Source organism: Trachypithecus francoisi, unplaced genomic scaffold (assembly GCF_009764315.1).
Source record: "Trachypithecus francoisi isolate TF-2019V2 unplaced genomic scaffold, Tfra_2.0 Lachesis_group5, whole genome shotgun sequence".
Lineage (NCBI taxonomy): Eukaryota > Metazoa > Chordata > Mammalia > Primates > Cercopithecidae > Trachypithecus > Trachypithecus francoisi.
In genome coordinates this window covers 112,109,254-112,115,797 of record NW_022681470.1, presented here as the reverse complement: position 1 = coordinate 112,115,797, position 6,544 = coordinate 112,109,254, and positions in this window count along the sequence as shown.

The following is a 6,544-nucleotide window of genomic DNA, read 5'->3' as shown; positions in this document are numbered from 1 at the left end:
GTTCCTAGGGAGATGCCTTCCCTGCCTGGGCTGTGTGTGTCCCTGGGAGAGTCCAGCGGGTAGCCAGCTGCTGGGGCCCAGGGATCAGGTACCTGTGAGGCCAGCGCCCAGCCATGGCCCCATGGGAAGCAGTCCTGGGGTTCTGTTCCCTGGGTCTCCATCTTGTGGCCCTTCACTTTCTTTTGGGATGCCACAGCCTGTACCCTCGTTGCCTCCCCCAGCTCCATGAAGGCCACAGTCATATTTCACCGCAGCCCTAGCTTGGGGTTCAGGCAACACCTCATTTCTGCCCAGCTCAGGCCAGGCCCGTCCTTCCCACAGGCCCCTCCTCAAGTCAGTGTGAGCACAGCAGGGACTCCCATGGGGGCCCTGGGTCAGGATGGGCAGGGGCAGAAAAACAATGAGTGGCCTTTGCAGCACCTCGCTGTCTGCAGTGCCCTTTAGGGATGCCCCTGGGAGCAGTGTGGATCTCCTCAGACAGAAACCCTTTGTGGCCTGGGTGGGGCTGAGGCCTGGGGCCAGGTACTGGGGACTTCTGCTTCTGTGGGGCCCCCTCAGGGAAGAGGGAGAGGCCAAGCTTCCCATACCTGGGGACTTGGGGCCATAACTAAAGCTTCTGCACAAAGCTCTGGGTGCCACAGCAGTTCTTCTGCAAAGGAGTTCCAGCTGAGGCACCAGGAAGCAGGACTCGAAGCGCATATCCTTGAAATTGTGGGGTTAAAAGGCTGTGGGACCACATTCGTTCATTCATTCCACAGCTTCCTGTAGAATTGAGGGCTTTCTGCCTGCTAGGCACTGTGAGAGGTGCTGGGATCCCTCTGGAGGGCTTACAGACACCTTGGAATTTAAGCTGAGTTCATTATTTCTCAGCAAACAATCTCCCCTCTCATGCTCCCATCTCAGGGAAGGCACCAGCCTCCAACCATGTGTTCCAGCAGGGAGCTGGAGTCCTCCCTGAGTCCTCTCTCAATCCTCACACCCGATGGACTACCCTTCCTAGCGGTCCCAGCTCTGTGGCAAGCCCTAAGGGTCCCCCCTCCTCTCTACCCCACTGTGACTGTCTTCCTCAGACCCCATCACACCTTCTGTCTTTGACCCTGTGGCAGTCTCCTCACCCACGCCCTTGCCTCACTCTTGTTCTCATTGATCCTTCCCGGTTGCTGGAAGGGAAGCTTTCTTAACTGGAGATTTGATTGTCCACTCCTCTGCCTAAAACCCCTCACTGACTTCCCACTGCTCACAGGACAAAACCTAAACTCCTTCTCAGGGCAGTTGAAGTCCTTGATGAACTCAAGTCTCCTGCTTCTGAGTCTGGCCTTATCTTCCCCCCAACTCCCTGCCCCTTGTACTTTATACTCAGCTTGGGGCACGGCTTGTAATTCCTTGAAGAGTCACGCCCTGGTACCTGGCTAGCCACTGTTCTGTGTCTGGAATGCCCTGGGGGAAACACTATGCCTTTATGTCTCCGGTAAGCCTCCTTCAGAAGCCTTCCCACTGCCCAGGGCTGGTGGAGCTGGCCCGTGGCTTCCAGACGCCTTGTACATGTGTCCCTCTGTTACTGCATGTATCACGTTGAAGGGGATTCCCCCATGAGACTAGAGTCCCTGTGGGGAAAAGAAAGAGAGATCAGACTGTTACTGTGTCTATGTAGAAAAGGAAGACAAAAGAAACTCCACTTTGATCTGTACAAAGAAAAATTGTTCTGTTTTGAGATGTTATTAATCTGTAAATTTAGCCCCAACCCTGTGCTCACAGAAACATGTGCTGTATTGAATCAAGGTTTAAGGGATTTAGGGCTGTGCAGGATGTGCCTTATTAACAATATGTCTGCAGACAGTATGCCTGGTAAAAGTCATCGCCATTCTCCATTCTCTATTAACCAGGGACACAATGCTCTGTGGAAAGCCGCAAAGACCTCTGCCCAAGAAAGCCTGTGTATTGTCCAAGGTTTCCCCCCTCTGAGACAGCCTGAGATATGGCCTCGTGGGAAGGGAAAGACCTGACCGTCCCCCAGCCCGACACCCATAAAGGGTCTGTACTGAGGAGGATTAGTGAAAGAGGAAGGCCTCTTTGCAGTTGAGATAAGAGGAAGGTCTCTGTTTCCCGCAGGCCCCTGGGAACAGAATGTCTCGGTGTAAAGCTGAAGTCGTTCTATTCTGAGATAGGAGAAAACCGCCTTGTGGCTGGAGGCGAGATATGCTGGCAGCAATACTGCTCGGTTACTCTTTGCTACACTGAGATGTTTGGGTAAAGAGAAACATAAATCTAGCCTACGTGAACATCTGGGCACAGTACCTTCCCTTGAACTTATTTGTGACACAGATTCCTTTACTCACATGTTTTCCTGCTGACCTTCTCGCTACCATCACCCTGTTCATTCTGCTCTCCTGCCACGCTCCCCTTGCCAAGATAGTGAAAATAGTAATCAATAAACATTGAGGAAACTTGGAGACCACCACCAGTGCAGGTCCTCACATGCTGAATGTGCTGGTTCCCTGGGCCTGCTGTTCTTTCTCTATACTTTGTCTCTGTGTCTTATTTCTTTTCTCAGTCTCTCATCCCACCTGATGAGAAATACCCACAGGTTTGGAGGGGCAGGCCCCCTTCAGGTCCCTGAGGACCCAGATTGTTTTCTGCCACTGTCTAGAGGAGAGAAGGCCTTGTAAACAAATGCACTGTAGTATGCAGGCATAAAGAACCCTACTCGGCTTGGGGGTGTCAGGGAGGACTTCTCAGACGAGGGAATGCAAGGGCTGGCCCTTCAACGACACACAGGAGTTCAGCCAAGAGGTGAAGTGGGCTGGGAATTGCAGGCAGAGGGATTGCAGTCCTACTGGATGAAGCGGCCTGGGGAGAAGAAGGGTATGGCGTAAACTGTGTGTATGCACGTGTGTGTGTGCGTGTACATGTGTGTGTAGAAGGGAGGTGGTGGCAGATGACAGCATATGTATGCCCTCATCACCTGGTGGTGGGTAGAGCCATTGAATGGTTTTGCATGGAGATGCAACAAGAAGGCTGCTGGGTCTTCTGGAAGACCCTGCTGCTTGCTGGTTCTCAACATATACAGAGAAAGGCTTCTGTGGGGTGGGGTGCCGGATGGACCCAGGTGCACAGGCTTTAGGCTAAGGGGCCAAGGAACCCCTCCCACCATCCTAGCCTGGGCCAGGAAGCAGGGTGGTTCCTTGGAAGCTCCAGAGCAGGCCCTGGTCAGAGCTGGGAAACTCTGGAGGGCTCTGGGGAAAAGAGCTCCGTGTTCATGGATGACCATGCAGGAGGTAGGGCAGGGCTCTGGTATTCAGAGGTGAATGGGTGCCACCTCAACTGCAGAACCAGACCCCAGAGCAGGCTCCAGCCAGAACCTCTTGCTGGTGGACTGCATGGATGAGGCGCAGCCTCAATGTCAATCAGGGGCTGATTGACAACCCGTCTTCTCCCCAGGCCGCTTCATCCAGTAGGACTGCAATCCCTCTGCCTGCAATTCCTTGCCCACTTCACCCCTTGACTGAACTCCTGTGTGTCCTTTAAGGGCCAGTCCTTGCATTCCCTGAGTCATGGTGGTCCTGTCCAGGGACTGACACCTGGCCCTGGGGCTGCTGGGGAATCACAGAGACAGCCCCCATCCCTGCCCCTGCTTTCCCCAGCCTTGGCATTGGGTAAGTGGCTTCTATGAGCCAGATGGAGAAATAAACAAGAGAGATGCTGTCCCTCCCTCTGGAGCTAACGTGCCGAGGTAGAAGAAACAAATGCATCTGAAGATAATCAGGGTCCTGACAAGTGACACAAGAGAAATAAAGAGAGTGAAGTGGACGACGGCATGGGGGTGGGAGGGTGTTTTGGAAGCACGATGTCGAAGAAAGCTTCTCTGAGGAGGGGAGCTTCAAGCTGAGCCAGGGATGGGAAGGAGCCTGGGAGAGGGACCATCTATGTAAAGGGTTTGCAGCTGGGAAGGAACGAGCTGGCGGAGAGGTGACCGAGATGGGGTGGACAGGGCCAGAGCACACAGGGCTCTGTAGACCATGGCCAGAAGCCTGGCTTTTATTCCAAGGGCAGTTGGAAGCCACGGAGGGGTTTTAAGCAGGGGAGTGGCATGATTGGATTTGTGTTCTAGTCACAACTCTGGCTGGAGTGGGGAGAATGGGCTGTGGTGGGAGTGGGGACAGACTCAGGGAGACCACAAGCAGCTGCTGCAGGGAGGGCGGTGGGGCCTGGACACAGCAGGGCCATGAGGATGGAGACTTCGGTTGCAGGTGGAACGGACGGGACATGCTATGGATTAGAATGGGGGTTGAGAGGGGAAAGAGGACCTATTAGGACCCAGGTTTTTGGCTTGGACAACTGGGTGGGTTATGGTGACATCTGGTGAGATGGAGAAACCGAAGACGAAAGGGATTGGGAGGTGAGGGGAGATGAAGAGTTTCTGTTCCATTCTGCATGGCCTTAGTTTGAGAGGCGTTTTGGGCCTCTGGGTGGAAGTAGCAGGAAGGCAAGGGCAGGTGTGAGTCAGAAGCTCAGCAGAGCGGGGTGACCACCTGCAGGCATTCAGAAGCATGTGGAGAAAGAGGATTCAATGATGTGGGGAACGTTTGCAGTGTAGGAAACAGTAGATACTTGGCAGCTGTAAATATATGAATAACATTCAGAGACCTAAGACTCGCGAGACCACATGGGCAAAAGTGTATAGATAAAGAGAAGTGGGCTCATGACTCAACCTAGGTGCTCCAACATTAAGAGATTGGGAAGGACGAGGGGAGACCAAGGGGCTGCCAGTGAGCAGCAAGGAGAGCCGGGAAAAGAGAGTGTTTCAGGAAGGAGCGGTGGACATCTGGGCCAGGTGCTGCTGGGAGATGGAGGTATGGCTACCATCTGTGTGTTTGTGGTAGGGGCTGGAGCCAGTTGGGGACGGCTGAAGAGTGTGAGGGCGAGGAGGTGGGCTGTGAGTGAGTTGCTGAGTGTAGACAGAGGGCATGGGAGGCTTTGCTGGGGATGGGATGGTGGGCCAGGGATGAGATACCAGAAATTTGTTCAGATGTGTTCAGGATGGAAGACATCTTGGCATAATGGCTAGTGGGAACAACACGCTACTGCAGAGACAGATAAGACAACAGAGATCCTGGGTGCATGGCAGGAGGGCAGTCTCTGTGGGAGGGCAGGGGAGAAGGCGGGCTTGTCTCTGGAGCCTCTGGTCAGGCCTGGGCTAGACTCTGCCATGCTGCCCACCCGTCCACCTGCCTGCCCTGCCAGATAAAGGCAGACGAAGCGCGAGTGGGTGATTTGAAGGCAGGTAGGTGATTTGTAGCCCCACAATTATAAGAAGCCCAGTGGCTTGAGTTTTCAGGAAAGAAGGCCAGGCCTCATGTGCTTCTGGAAGCTGCTCTGTCTGGGGACGGACTGGGGTTGGGATCTCAGGCCTGCCCCCATTTTCCTAGCTCTCCTGGGTGCCTCCGTTTGTTTAAACCCCAAACCTGAAGCCAGTGCTCAGGGCTCTGAATTCTCCTGCCTTTTCCTCATTGCCCTGGCAGCTGGTGTCGGTCCAGATGTCTCTCGGTTCCCGATTCTGGGCCTTGGTTCTGCACCTCCCCAGCCCTGGATCCCCTTGGTGACTCCTACACACGCCCCCTCCTTCTTTCCCTCTCTTCTGCATCCCATCCTATCCAGGTAGGCAGTCCCAGGAGCCTGGATTACCATGGCCCCACTGCCCTGACAGCCCTGGAGGAAGGGACCTCAAGGACATATGGAAAGCCCTTCACCAGAGGCCAGCCTTGGGCTGGGATTCGGAGCAAGCTTCTCAGGAGAGCTGGGCTGGAGAGGAGGAGAGTAACCCAGGGCCAGGCTGGGAGGTGGCTGCTGAGGAAAGAGCAGCCTCTGGGAAACGCAAGCCCTTGGGGATCTCAGGGGAGGGGCTTAGTTGGGCTCAGCTCAGTCTGTGGGGCAAGTGGGGAGAGACAGGGAGACGCAGTCCTATCACCATGCAGGACCATGCCCTGGGCCCCCTTCCAGGAGCTAGTGGCACTGAGTCTTCTTCCTGGGCCGGGCCTGGCCAGCAGCCATGGGTATGGAGGGGAGAGGGCTTGACCAATGCTGCCCGCTCCCTCAGACACTGCTGCTCCTGCCCCCACTTTAAACCACTTCCCAAGACCAACAGTGCAGCCATTCAGATCCATGTGGTAAAGGGATGTTCAGTGATGTAGAAGAGCTCCCCATTAGCAGTAGATGAAAAAGACAAGTCACAAAATGTAGATCTTAGTTTTGTGAAACAAGCAAACACACAAACAAATAGGGAAATTGAAATCATATAAAATGAAACAGAAAAATCTAAATGAAACCTGTAATCATAGACATCTAAACAGGAAACATTGCAATTATGTAAATACCCAAACATAGAAACGTTCATGATGTAGTATATGGTGAAACAAGCTTCTTACAAGTTGGTAATACTCAATTTTGTTAAGAAAAGTTGTAATGAAAATCTAAACAGAAAATGTTAACCTTGTAAATATAAATATTTATCCAGCAGTTCCTCAATGACAGACACCCATCTAAGTCT